Below are 14,659 nucleotides of genomic sequence, written 5' to 3' on the forward strand. Positions count from 1 at the left end.
TGGTGAAGCAGAGGTACAGAATTACCCATGTAGAAGGAACAGCATGAACAAAACTCATATCAGCTACCTGTTTATATAAGCATGTTGTTCCTTTTTCAACTACTGTGTTTCATCAGTTTGAAGATACCATTAATTTTAAGTGGCACCATTATTTTACATACCATTAAAAAAAAAACCCTCTCAATTACATTATAACAAAGCTAAGATACAATCAATTTTTAGGCACAATCCCATTTCTGAGATGTTAAAATGTGAAAAGACAAGCATTTTATTATTTATTTATTTATTTATTTATTTATTTATTTTTTAATCCTCACTTGAGAACATGCTTATTAATTTTATAAAGAGAGAGAGAAAGAACGAAAGAGAGAGAAGCATTGATGTGAGAGACAAACAGATCGGTTGCCTTCCTGTATGTGCCCCGACCAGGATCAAGCTTGCAACCTAGGTATGTGCTCTGACTGGGAATCGAACCTGCAACCTTTCAGTGTACAGGACAATGATCCAACTGAGCCACACCAACCAGGGCAAGATGTGTATTTTAGGATTGATGAAATGCACAGCTAATAAGCTTCTTGAGAACAATGACCATAGCACTTTCTAGAAATATCACTAGCTAATTGAGTCAATAGGTGAGCACAGCCTTTATGAAAGACACATGGCATTTACATACATAAGACACACTCCCTGTGCTACTGGAATCTTCACCATGAGGCAGAAAACATGGGCCTTGCTCAGGATCTTTGCTGCCCTCACCCACCTGTCTGACCTCCCACTGACCCTGTCCCAGAGCATGGACTTCCTGAGATGTGGTCAGACCAGCTACATAAGAATAGCTTGTGGAACTTGCTATTGATTTAGTAGGTCAGGTTGGGTCTCAAGCCTCTGTATCTTTAATAACCTCTCTAGGTGATTCCAACAGTCACTCCAGTTGTGGAACCATAGGTCTCTTGGTCCTCAAATTATTAATCATTAGTTACTGGTCAAACTTGAAGACTTTACAGATACTACAGCATTGTAAGAAAAACAGTGATAGCCCAATTAATGAACCTTCTGCAGGAAATTACCAACACTAGGAAGTCAGCTATGTTGGAAAAAAGTATCCAAGTAATTTAAGGGACTGGAACATCCTAGACTCTAGGACCTAGAGTGTCATGTGAAGATAGAAAAGTCTGGGTTTTTTAATGGCCTCCCTGCCCTCCATAAAGAGCAGCCTGGGTCACCCAGCTCCAAAGGGACCTGGGCTATAGACTGGCAATCTCATCTCAGTTTTCCTCTTTGAGGTCTCTAAGGGGCTCCTCGGAGCTCACCCAAGCTTGCCGAGCTGTAGCCACGTGGTTCCTCAAACTCACCCCAGTGCTCCCCGATCCCAGGGCCACTGCCCACACTCTTCATTTGTCCACACTCTTCTTTTAGGACTCAGATCTAGGGTCATCAGAGAGGCCTTTCCTGACTCCCGAATTCTGCTGTGACGTGAACCTTGTGAGGCCATCTCATCTCTGCCTCACTTGCGGTTATCTAGCCCAGAGTAGGAAGAGGCCCGTGGGTACTACAGCCAGAAGGTTCTCACTCTCTCTCACTGAGAAACGTACTCAACCTCTTTGAATAATTGGTTTTCACCCTGGCCAGTTTGGCTCAGTGGTTAGAGTGTCGGCCTGTGGTCCAGAGAGACCCAGGTTCGGTTCCCTCTAACATGTACCTCAGTCGCAGTTCGTCCCTGGCCCTGATTGGGTTGTATGGGTGGCAACCACTCAATGTGTCCCTTTCACGTCGATGTTTCTCTCTCTCTCTCCCTCCCACTCTATCTGAACAAAATATGGAAAAATGTCTGCAGGTGAGGATAAGAAACAACAACAACAACAAAAAACAATTGGTTTTCTTGTGTGTAAAATACAGATAATACCTCACAGGGTTAGAGTGCAGATTAACTAGAAAAATGTACAAAAATGTAACTAATATACCTTGGTGTACAGGAAACATCTGATAACTGTGAGTTTTCCTTCTGGCTTGATACCTGAGAAAGAATACCCTGGATAGCAGATATAAATGTCCCAGTTATTGGAAAGAAACACAACCCATTATAAATTAATAAACAAGCACTCTGTACGGTGAATAGTGTGCTGTGAGTTTGATTCACCTTAGTTTTCTAACATGGGCCACATTGGACCAATGGATAAAATCCTATACCACAGAGGTTCTCAACCTTCCTAATGCCATGACCTTTTAATACAGTTTCTCATGTTGTGGTGACACCCAACCATAAAATTATTTTCATTGCTACTTCATAACTGTAATTTTGCTACTGTTATGAATCGCAATGTAAATATCTGATATGCAGGATGTATTTTCATTGTTACAAATTGAACAGAATTAAAGCATAATGATTAATCACAAAAACAATATGTAATTATATATTGTGAAATATTTATTTCTAATTACAAATAAATAAAATTTTGTCTTGAAGCATGGTGTAGCATGGGTAACAGTCTTAATATAACAACAGTAAACTACATTGCTACATTTTGCAACAGTATGGGTAAAAAGCCAACATCAGTGCAAAGGTTGACATTGCTTCTTACCAGATCAGAAATTCTCGGGGCAGTCTTTATAAGAGCACAACAAAGATCATCTTCCACAACAAGTCTACTTCTGTATTTAGACTTGATAACCAACAAGCTGGAAAACCTTATTTCACAAAGATATGTTGTTGAAAATGGATGAAGAAGGCATAACACAGTCTCAGACAGAACAGGATATGACTACAACCACTTGATCCAGAATTTTGTAACTGGCATTGTAGAGTAATCAGTTCTTGCTGCATTGCTGTTAATAAGTCCAATGAACTCCTCTTGTGCTGTCTCAGGAACATCTTCAACTTTGACCATGAATGGGTTTCTGGCAAGTGCAAATGGGATGTAAGGTAGATTTGGAAAGTACAATGAAATTTTGTCTGCAAGCATTTGCAAGTGTTCTTTCACAGAAATTATCATCGTAATCCTTTTGTCTGGTTCAATGTCATGTTTCTCAAAGAAAGCAAATAAGGTAGGCAACATGTAAATTTTATTTTCATCCAATTTTTTTTTGCCAAAGCTGAAGTTTCATTTGGAATAATTGGATCTTTTCAGACAAATCAAGGCATGTTGCTTTTGGTCCTTGTAGTGATAAATTTAACTCATTCAAGATGGCAAAGATGTCAACCAAGTAAGCTATTTTCCGCAGTTCACTTTTATCGCTAAAAAGTGCTTTGAACTGCGGTCTTGCTTTCTGATTAAAAAACATTTTGAGTTCATCATGAAGCTCAAAAACATGTTTTAAAACTTTTCCTGTCAACAACCATCTCACTTCAGTGTGAAATAGCAGAGCATTGTTTGGCACATCCTACTCTGTGCATCCAACTGTTTTGCAAAATTGCGAAAACAGTCGACTGTTTAAAGTGCTCGCCTTTACAAAATTGACAGAACTTATGCTTTTCATTACTTCTTATAACTCTTGTGGCAGCATCTTCATTGCTAATATTTGCCAATGAATCATACAGTGAGTTCTGATGACTTTTGGTGACTCATTCAGTACCAAATGTTGAAATCCAGATCAACATCCTAGCATAGCTGGAGCACCATTTGTGCAAACACCACAAACCTTTTCCTAAGAGATCTTATGCTCTTTCAGAAATGAACCAACTGTGTCAAATACATCACATGCAGTAGTTGTTGTTTCAAGAGGTTTGCAAAAAAGAAACTCATCTTTAAAGTTGCCATCATTAATATACCTCACATAAACCAGTAACTGTGAACAGTTTGCAACGTCTGAATACTCATCAAGCTGGATGCTAAATATTGGAAGAAGAGCAGATTTAATTTCCTGGATTACCTGATCAAGAATATCAGCAGACATGTCATCTATTCTTCTGTGGACAGTGTCGCTAGATAAGGAAAGTGCACTCAATTTTGTAACAAATTTGTCTCCAATCATAACTCGAACAATGTCATTAGCCACTGGCAACAGTAAATCCTCAGCAATGGTGTGAAGTTTCATAGTTCTGGCAATTCCGAGTGTCACCAAATATGAAGCTTCAATGACTGCTACATTTTGTTTGTAGCAAGTTTCAAGTCTGGCTTTCTTGAGTCCATCAGCTTTGTTTCTAAAATAGTTGGTATCCTTGCCGGCAAAGCTTGGATACTTGCTATCAAAATGGCATTTTAGTTTGTTCAGCTTCATAGATTTGGCTGATAGAACTTCACAACAAATAACACATTGTGGTTTCTCAATTCCTGCTCTAATTATTGAGGTAAAACCATACTGTAAAAAATCCTCACTATATTTCCTTTTCTTAACGTTCTTCTCTACATGATCCATTGTCATGGGATAGTTTGCTAATGAAAATAATATATAACAATAGTTTTAATAATACAAAAGATGATACATGGCATAGGTTAGTCAATACAGTTCATTGAAGTTTCCTATGATTTACCATTCTCTGTGATGTTGTTTTTTTACATACCTGTTGCTATCACAAGGGGGCAGTATTCACATCAACCACAGCTGAATATAAATAGACCAATCAGCATCCAGATTAAGTTCCCATGGTACAGATTTTTTTTTTCAGTAGTTGATGATTTTACAGTACATGATTTTACATTTACCAAGTAATTAAAATTCATGAAGTGTCATTTTACCTCCAATGCTGCTGCTTTCAACACAGTAGCTGCTTTTAACAGAGTAGCTGCTTTCTACACAGTAGCTGCTCTCTACACATGTGTGACTGGTCTGCATAAGTACATTATGATGCCAACCCTGTTATATATACCTGTATTTGTATGGGGTGTATGTGATGGGGTTGGTGCGATGATGTCATCACACCGGGTACTTGTATGTGGGCGTATCTGCATACATACACCCTGTGAAAGGGTTGTTCAACCTCCAAAGGGGTCACGACCCACAGGTTGAGAACCGCTGCTCCAACATGAAAGAAAGTGGCTCAAACAAATAGATGTAAACATTAGAGTCAAGGGAGAAAAACTTAAAAGCACATTACCCTTAATGTTCTCAAGGGATGAGAAAATATTGCACCCATGAAAGAAGAACAGAGTGCTATGAAAAAGGCATATTTAAGAAAAAGAGTGTTTTGGAAAATACAAATATAAGAGCAAAAATGAAAAGCTTAACAAAAGGGCTAGAAGATGATGGGAAAATTTCTCAGGGTATAAAGAAGGAGAAGGAGTAGGAGAGGAAGAAAAATGATAATAAAAAGGTTTTATTTATTTATTTTTTAATCCTCATTCAATGAAATGGAAGATTTTTTCCATTGATTTTCAGATAGAGTGGAAGGGAAGAGGGCGGGAGGGAGAGAGAGAGAGAAACACCAATGTGAGAGAGACAAATCCATCAGCAGCCTCCCACACGACCACAACAACATCCGGGGGTCAAATTGCAACAGAAGTACATGCCCTTGAGCAGAATCTAACCTGAGACTCTTTGGTTTGCAGGCCAATGCTCTAATCGCTGAGCGAAACTGGCCAGGGTGGTAATAAAAAGATTTTTTAAATTAGAGGACAGGTCTAGTAGGTCCAAAATCTAAATAATGGGTATTCCAGAAAGACAACAGAGGAAACGCAGGGAATTTATTGTCCATGAAATAATTCCAGAACATTTCCCAAGTGGAAAAACACACGTTTCTTTATTGTAAGGGCTCATTAAGGACTTAGCACCATGAAAGAAAATTTATCCACAAAAAGATATATCATTGTAAAACTTCAGAGCACTAAGACAAAAAAACAAAAACAAAAACAAGAAAAGCTGGTGGGAAAAGGAAGAGAGAGAGAAAGAACATTAAGGATCAAGAATTACAGACTTGCCCTGGCTGTTTTTGCTCAGTGGTTAGAGCGTCAGCCTGTGGGCCGAAGAGTTTCAGTTTTAATTCCGGTCAAGGGAACATGCCTCAGTTGTGGTTCGTCCCCAGCCCTGGTCCGGATTGTGCAGGAGGCAAGCAGTCAATGTGTCCCTCTCACATCTATGTTTCTCTGTCTCTCTCTGTCTCTCTTTCTGTCTCACCCCCACTCTGTCTGAAGATAATTGGGAAAAAATATCCTCAGGTGACGGTTAATAAGAAAAAAAATTAGAGACTTCTGGTCAAGATGGAGGGTAGGTAAATGTGGTCTCGCCTTCTCCCACAATCACATCAAAGTTACAACTATACTACAGAACAACCATCATTCAGAACCGCTTGACATCGAGCTGAATGGAAGTCCTACAACTATGGAATTAAAGAAATAGCCACGTTGAGACTGGTAGGAGGGGTGGGAGCACAGACAAGCTGGTCCCACACCACGTGTGGTGGATAACAATTGGGAGGACACCTTGGCTGGGAAGGTCCTCCCTGAGGACTGAGGGGTCCCCATGTGGGATGGGCACCCAGCTCAGGGCTCCAGTGCCAGGAAGAGAGGTCCCCACAACTTCTTGCTGTAAAAACCAGTGGGAGTCTGGCCAGCGTGGCTCAGTGTTTGAGCATCGACCCATGCACCAGGAAGTTGCCAGTTCGATTCCCGGTCAGGACACATACCCAGGTTTCCCAATTTCCAGTGAAGGGCATGCAGGAGGCGGCCAATCGATGTTCTCTCTTATCAATGTTTCTATCTCTCTCTCTCCTTCTTCCTCTAAAATCAATAAAGAACAAAAAAATTTAAAAAACAAAACAGTGGGAACTGAGGCTGAGGCTTTTGGAGCCCCAGGCAGTTCCTCTTAAAGGGACTCACTCCTGGGCTCCAGCACTGGGGAGGCAGCTTGAAAGGCACCAGAGACAGACGGCAAAGAACTGAGTTGTTTGGCCTTGGGGCGAGAGCTGTACGGGCAGCTTTCTCCTGGCCAGACTTGCTGTGGGAGGCTATTTTTCCCTTGGCAAGCCCTTCCCGGGGGCAGCAAATACCCACCATCTGGGACTCCAGCAACCTGGCTCACACTATTTGTCCCATCTTGGTAATTCCCTGAGGCCCTGCCCCACCCAACTTTAGGGCCCACGCAAGCTGTTTCCCATTGCTTTACCATTGGTTTAGCCTGTCTTGGATCCTGCTTCAGATTTTCCTAAAATCTCTCGAACAAGCAACATTCGACCTCAGCAAGCCTCATATCTCTCCCTCAGGGGCCCCAGGCTTGACACTAGAAGCAGCCAGCCTTGGTTCACAGCTTGGCTTCGCCAGGGCACCTCCAAGCCCAGTATAAGAAACAGTAATCGGCAGATAGCTTGGTTGCTTATGCCTGGTGGCCCAGGGTAGAACATAGGCAGTGGCTGACCTTCCTCAGAGCCAGCACACCCAGTGGACAGCTTCAGACTACAGCAAAGCACCACCACCCAACCTCCACAAGTGACACATTCAAGGTCACAGTGGGTACCAGAGCCCTGCTGAAGTAAGTCTTGCTCTGTGTGGTGGCCACTGCACAGCTGAACCGCCAAGGTAGTCAGAGGTTGGTGGTCAGTGGGCATAGCCAGTCCTTGCAGCTGATCAGCCTGAGTAAAATCGCTCCCATTGATGTGCCAACAGCACATCAAGACTCAATTACAATAGAAGGATGCACAGTAGTTTATATGAGGAGTGCACCTTGCGGGCCCAGCTGGGTGACCAGGGAGGTTGTGCCACTGGACCCTACAGGGCACATACAACAATTGGCCACATACAAAACCTAGGGGACATAGCAACCTTACCTAATACATAGAAACAAACACAGGGAAGCAGCCAAAATGAGGAGACAAAGAAACATGTTCCAAATGAAAGAACAAAACAAAACTCCAGGAAAAGAACTAAACAAAATGGAGATAAGCAATCAATCCGATGAAGAGTTCAAAATACAGGTTATAAGGATGCTCAAGGAACTTAGTGAAAACATCAACAATATAAAAAAAGACCAGTCAGAAATGAAGGATGCACTAACTGAAATAAAGAGTAACTTACAGGGAATCAATAGTAGAGTAGGTGAAGCCAAGAAGCAAACCATCATTTTGGAATATAAGGAAGCAGAAAACACCCAATCAGAACAGAAAAAAAAAAGAAAAGAAAAGAATAAAAAAAAAAAATGAGGATAGCATTAGGAGCCCCTGGAACAACTTTGAGCATACCAACATTTGCATCTTGGGTGTACCAGAAGAAGAGAGAGAACAAGAAATTGAAAACCTATTTGAAAAAATAATGACAGAAAACTTCCCTAACTTGGTGAAGGAAATAGACATACAAGTGCAGGAAGCACAGAGAGTCCCAAACAAGATGAATCCAAGGAATTATACACCAAGACACATCATCCTCAAAGTGCAAAAGGTCAAAGACAAAGAGAGAAGCTTAAAAGCAGCAAGAGAAAAGCAGTCTGTTACCTTCAAAGGACCTCCCCTACGACTATCGTCTGATTTCTCAAAAGAAATGTTGCAGGCTAGAAAAGAGTGGCAAGAGGTATTCAAAGTCATGAAAAGCAACAACCTACAACCAAGATTACTCTATCCTGCAAAGCTATCATTTAGAATCTATGGACATATCAAGAGTTTCCCAGATAAGAAAAAGCTAAAGGAGTTCATCACCACCAAACCAGTATGATATGGAATATTGAAGGGTCTTCTTGAAGGAGAAGAACAAAGATATGAACAATAAAATGGCAATAAATAGATATCTATCAACAATTGAATCTACAAACAAAATGAGCAAGCAGAACAGAGACTCATAGATACAGAAAACTTTTTGTTGGTTGCCAGATGGGATGGGGCAGGGAGGATGGGTGAAAAAGATGAAGGAATTAAGAAGTACAGATTGGTTGTTAGACTGATGAACCTCAAAGGGAACGTGGAGAGAGATAAACCAAAGAATTTCTATGCATATATGCATAACCAATGGACACAAACAATAGTGTGGGGAAGGCAGGAAGGGGGCCGTATTGGTGAGGAGGGGGTCAGTAGGGCAAATAAGTGGGGACATATGTAATACATTCAACAATAAAGATAAGTTTAAAAACAAACAAACGAAAAGAATTAGAAAGGCCTGGCCGGTGTTTCTCAGTGGTTAGAGCGTCGGCCCATACACAGAAGGGTCTCAGGTTTGATTTCTGGTCAAAGGCACGTGCCTGGGTTGCAGATTCAGTCCCCGGCCCTGGTAGGGGCACATACGAGAGGCCACCAATCAATGTGTCCATTAATTCTCTCCCTCTCTCCCTCCCTCTCTAAATATCTATAAAAAAAATATCCTCAGGTGAGGATTAACAGCAAAAAAAGAATTAGAAAGGAATAGAATGGCACTGGACTTCTCAACAACTGTACAGGAAGCTGAAAGACAACTGAGCAATGCCTTTGAATTTTGAGGAATTTCCAGCCTCATATTCTAAGGCAAGCTATCAACCAGGTGCGAGGGTGGAATAAAAGCATTTTCAGACATGTATACAGCTTTAAAAATTTTTTTTCTCTAATCTACTCCTTTTTTCAGAAAGCTACTAGAGAACTGTGCTTGGCCAAAATGAAGGTAAACCAAGAGAGAACATCAAAACACAGCACAGCAAGCTTAGAAGTCAACCAATCCCAAATGGAATAGGAAAAGGGACCTGGGGAGAATTATTCAAGATGAAATTGTTTTGCTCTGCATAATATTCTCCAGGTCCCTCCATGACGTCTCAAAGGATGAGATCTTTCTTTCTTGCAGCTGCATAGTATTCCATTGTGTATATGTACCACAGCTTTTTTATCTACTTACTTATCTACTGATGGACACTTGGGTTGTTTCCAGATCTTAGCTATTGTAAATAGCATGAACAAAATAAGCTGTCGACCAAAATAGATCCTGAGTCATGGAAGTATGGAATAGACTAATAAACCTCAGAGGGACGGGGAGTGGGAGGGGTAGGAAGAGATAAACCAAAGAACTTATATGCATATATACACAACCAATGGGCGCAGACATTAGGTTGGGGAAAACAGGAGAGGGGTGGGAGCAGGGAGGAGCGGGTCAATGGGGAAAAAAGGGGGGACATCTGTAATACTTTAAGCAATTTTAAAAAAGTCATAGAACATGTTTTAATTAATTTCTTTATATATTTTTAATTTTTTTTTTCCTTTATTGATTTTAGAGAGAGAGGAAGTGAGAGGGGGAGAGAGATGGAAACATCAATGAGAGAGAACATTGCTTGGCCGCCTCCTGCATGCCCCCACTGGGGATTCGGCCCACAACCTAAGCATGTGCCCTGACCGGGAATCGAACTGGTGACCTCTTGGTGCATGGGTCAACGTTCAACCACTGAGCCACACTGGTCGGACGAACATGTTTTAATTTAAAAAAAGAAGAAGATGAAATTGACCAAGTTGGTGTGTTTAAGCATATTAAGAAAAGATTTCTATATCTGAGGGAGAGTTTGGAAATAGGGATAAGTACAGAGAACATTACTCAATAAATAAAAGACAATAATTAATTGTAGGAAAAATAATAACTTGTACAGAAAAGCAAATCATTGCACACCATGTCACTTAGCAGTTACATGACCATTAATAATATAAACACTGTGTATTGGTCTATCTAAAATGATAAGATTACTTACTGGGAGGATTAGGAGTGGGGAGTCTGTACATAATGCCTAAAGTGGAAAAAAAAATAGAAATAACTATATAATCATGTAATTTAGAGACAGGAATGTAAATACCAAAATAATCCATTTGAAATTTGAGGGTGGTTCTCTCTGGAGAATGGGAAATGTTGGGGAGGGGAGATCAGAAGGCAACTATTAATATTATTTTTTTTTTGTAACAAGCTTTGTGGAAGTACTTGATCTTTTAAACTATATGCATATTAAACCTTGATAAAAATAAAAATTAATTCTACCAAAGAAAAGAAGAAAAAAAAATAAGGCTGTTTTTTGTTTGTTTGTTTGTTTTGTTTTATCCTCACTGAGGACATTTTTCCATTTTTTGTTCAGATAGAGTGGGAGGGAGAGAGAGAAAGAGAGAGAAAGAGAAATATGGACATGAAAGGGACACATCGAGTGGCTGCCACCTGCACGACCAAGCAGAGCCAGGGACAAACTGCAACTGAGGTACGTGCCCTTAGCGGGAACCGAACCCAGGTCTCTCTGGACCACAGGCCAATGCTCTAACTGCTGAAGCAAATCGTCCAGGGCAAAAGGGCTGATTTTTTAGGAGCATAGAAACTGGAGCCCAAGAGGACCCCAGTTTGGGGAAGTTGGACTCTATTGAAACAGAGACATGATTGAGTGGGCTTCTAAGCAAGGTTACCTATCGATAAGTTGATGAAAACATTGTGACCAGAGTCTCAGAGGAACCTAACCCTGTATTCCCCTGGGAGAAATAGTTCAGTTTTTGCTAATTCAGTGTTCTTGGTGACTCTATAGAACATATCTACTCCGAATAATGATAAATTGGCTGTGTATATGTCTCTATTTTCTTTCTGCACTGCCTTCAGATTAGCTCCCCTCACCTTTTCTCTGCCACCACCAAGCTGACTGAACTGTTGCCCAGGATTCCTGTGGTAATGAGGCTGACGATTGCCCCAGGCAGGGAGGGGGAGAGCAAGCATCAAGTTTACAAGGTCTCCCTGAGCTACCTTTCTCTGTCCCAGCTTACGGACATCTGTCCCCTCATGTCCCTTTGCTCACACTCCAGCTCACAAAAGCCTTCTCAGTCTTCTTGGGGGTTCTCAGTTTTATATTGTTTCCCGTAGCCATGCTTTTTTCTCTTCTGGAGTTCTGTAGTTTGCCAAGAGTTAATTTTGGAGGAAAGGACCAGTAGCACAAGCTGGTTCACCGGCTTGTCAGGAACTTGATCAAGAAGGGTAGTAGCAATATAATGCAAGAACAATCACGTGACATAGCAAATATGAAAAACATAATAACTGAAACAAAGTCATAACAGCTGGGATAAGTAGCAGGATAGACAGTGAAAGAAGGAATTTAGGACCTGCAAGATCCTTCTGTAGATTCCAGAAGGCAAAGGAAAGTATAGATGTTTTTTAAAATAAAGAAATGCTGCCCTGGCTGGTTTGGCTCAGTGGTTGTAGTGTTGGCCTGCGAACCAGAGAGTCCTGGGTTTGGTTCCCGCTAAGGGCACGTACCCCCCAAAAAAAGAAATGCTTAGACATATGAGGGATAAAAATACCCACATTTACAGGACTTCCTGTCAAGATGGAGGGTAGGTAAACGTGCTACTCGCCTCCTCCCACAACCACATCAAAATGACAACTAAACTACAGAACAACCAGCATTCAGACCCACCTGAAATCGAGCTGAATGGAAGTCCTACAACAATGGAATTAAAGAAGAAGCCAAACCGACACTGGCAGGAAAGGCAGAGGTGTGGACGGGCTGGTCCCACACCTACATGGGATGAATAAAAATCAGGACACCTCGGCTGGGAAGGTCCTACCTGAGGAGTGAGAAGTCCCCGTCCCACACCAGATGCCCAGCTCAGGGTTCCAGTGCCAGGAAGCGAAGTCCCCATAATTTCTGGCTGTACAAATCAGTGGGGACTGAGGCGGAGGGAGGCTGAGTCTTCTAGAGCCCCAGCCAGCTCCTCTTAAAGGCCCACACATAGACACACTCAGACCCACTCCCTCCAGGCTCCAGTGTCGGGGAGGCAGCTTGAAAGGCACCAGAGACATGCTGGGAAGAACTGAGTTATTTGGCATCGGGGTGAGGACGGGAGAGGCAGCTTTCTTCCACCAGCCAGTAGATGGGGGCCATATCTGGGACTCCAGCAACTTGGCTCATACTGTTTGCCCCGCCCTGGTGATTCCCTGAGGCCTTGCCCACCCAACTTTCAGGCCCACCCAAGCTGTTTCCAGTGGTTTTACCATAGGATTGGCCTATCTGGCTACTGCTTCAGATTTTCTAAATTCTCTCAAACAAGCAGCATCTCGCCACAGTGAGCCCCAGACCTCTCCCTAAAGGGCCCCAGGCTTGACACTAGAAGCAGTCAGCCTTGGTTCACAGCTTGGCTTTGCCTGGGCACCTCCAAGTCCAGCACAAGAAGCAGATAGCTTTATAGCATATGCCTGGTGGCCCAGAGTAGAACACAGGCAGTGGCTGACCTTGCCCCAGAGCCAGCACACCCAGTGGACAGCTTCAGACTACAGCAAAGCACCACCACCCAACCACCTCCACAAGTGACACACCCAAGTGGACGCAGTGGGTATCAGAGCCCTGCTGAAGTTTTATTCTGTGTGGTGGCCACTGCACAGCTGAACCTACAAGGTAGTCAGAGGTCGGTGGATAGTGGGCACAGCCAGTCCTTGCCGCTCATCAGCCTGAGTAAATCCCTCCCATTGACGTGCCAACAGCACATCAAGAGTCAATTACAATGGAAGGATGTAGAGTCCACATTAGGAGTGCACCTTGAGGGTCCAGCTGGGGTGACCAAGGAGGTTATGCCACTGGACACTACAGGACACCTACTACAATAGGTCACCCTAGGAAGCCTAGGAGACATAACAATTCTACCTAATATGTAGAAGCAAACACAGGGAGGCAGCCAAAATGAGGAGACAAAGAAACTTGTCCCAAATGAAAGAACAGAACAAAACTCCAGGAAAAGAACTAAATGAAATGGAGCTCAAAACACTTGTTACAAGGATGCTCAATGAACTTAGTGAGACTTTCAAGGAACTTCATGAGAACTTCAAGGATAAAAAAGAACCAGTCAGAAATGAAGGATGCATTAACTGAAATAAAAAATAATTTACAGGGAATCAATAGTAGATTAGGTAAAGCCAAGAAGCAAACCATTGATTTGGAATATGAGGAAGCAAAACACACCCAATTAAAACAGCAAAAAGAAAAAAGAATCCAAAACAATGAGGATAGTGCACAGAGCCTCTGGGACAACTTCAAGCATGCCAACATTTGCTTCTTGGAGGTGCCAGAAGAAGAAGAGAGAAAACAAGAAATTGAAAACCTATTTGAAAAAATAAGTTCAGAAAACTTCCTAACTTGCTGAAGGAAACAGACATATAAGTCCAGGAAGCATAGGGAGTCCCAAACAAAATGAATCCAAAGAGGGCCACACCAAGACACATCATCATCAAAATGAAAAGGTTAAAGACAAAGAGAGCCCTGGCCGGTTTGGCTCAGCGGTTAGAGCATTGGCCTGCTGTCCTGAGAGACCCAGGTTCGATTCCCGCTAAGGGCACGTACCTCGGTTGCAGTTTGTCCCCAATCCTGGTCGGTTGTGCGGGTGGCAGCCACTCGATGTGTTCCTTTCACGTCGATGTCTCTCTCTCGCTCTCTCTCTCTGTTCCTCTCTCTCCCTCCCACTCTACCTGAACAAAAAAAAATGGAAAAATGTCCTCTGGTGAGGATAAAAAAAAAAAAAAGACAAAGAGAGATTCTTTTTTTTTTTTTAACTTATCGTTATTGTTGAATGTATTACAGATGTTCATTTTTTCCCCATTGACCCTTCTCCTCCCCATTCCTGCCCCCCTCCTGCCTTTCCCCACACTGTTGTCTGTGTCCACTGGTTATGCATATATACATTTAAGTTATTTGGTTTATTTCTTCCCATCCCCCAACCCCTCTTCACTTTGAGGTTTGTCAGTTTAACAACCAATTTGTACTTCTTATTTCCTTCACCTTTTTCACCCATTCCCCCAACTTCCCCTTTCATCTGGCAACCACCAAAATGTTCTCTGTATCTATGAGAATG

This window comes from Molossus molossus, unplaced genomic scaffold (assembly GCF_014108415.1).
Source record: "Molossus molossus isolate mMolMol1 unplaced genomic scaffold, mMolMol1.p scaffold_m16_p_20, whole genome shotgun sequence".
In the NCBI taxonomy this organism is placed as follows: Eukaryota; Metazoa; Chordata; class Mammalia; order Chiroptera; family Molossidae; genus Molossus; species Molossus molossus.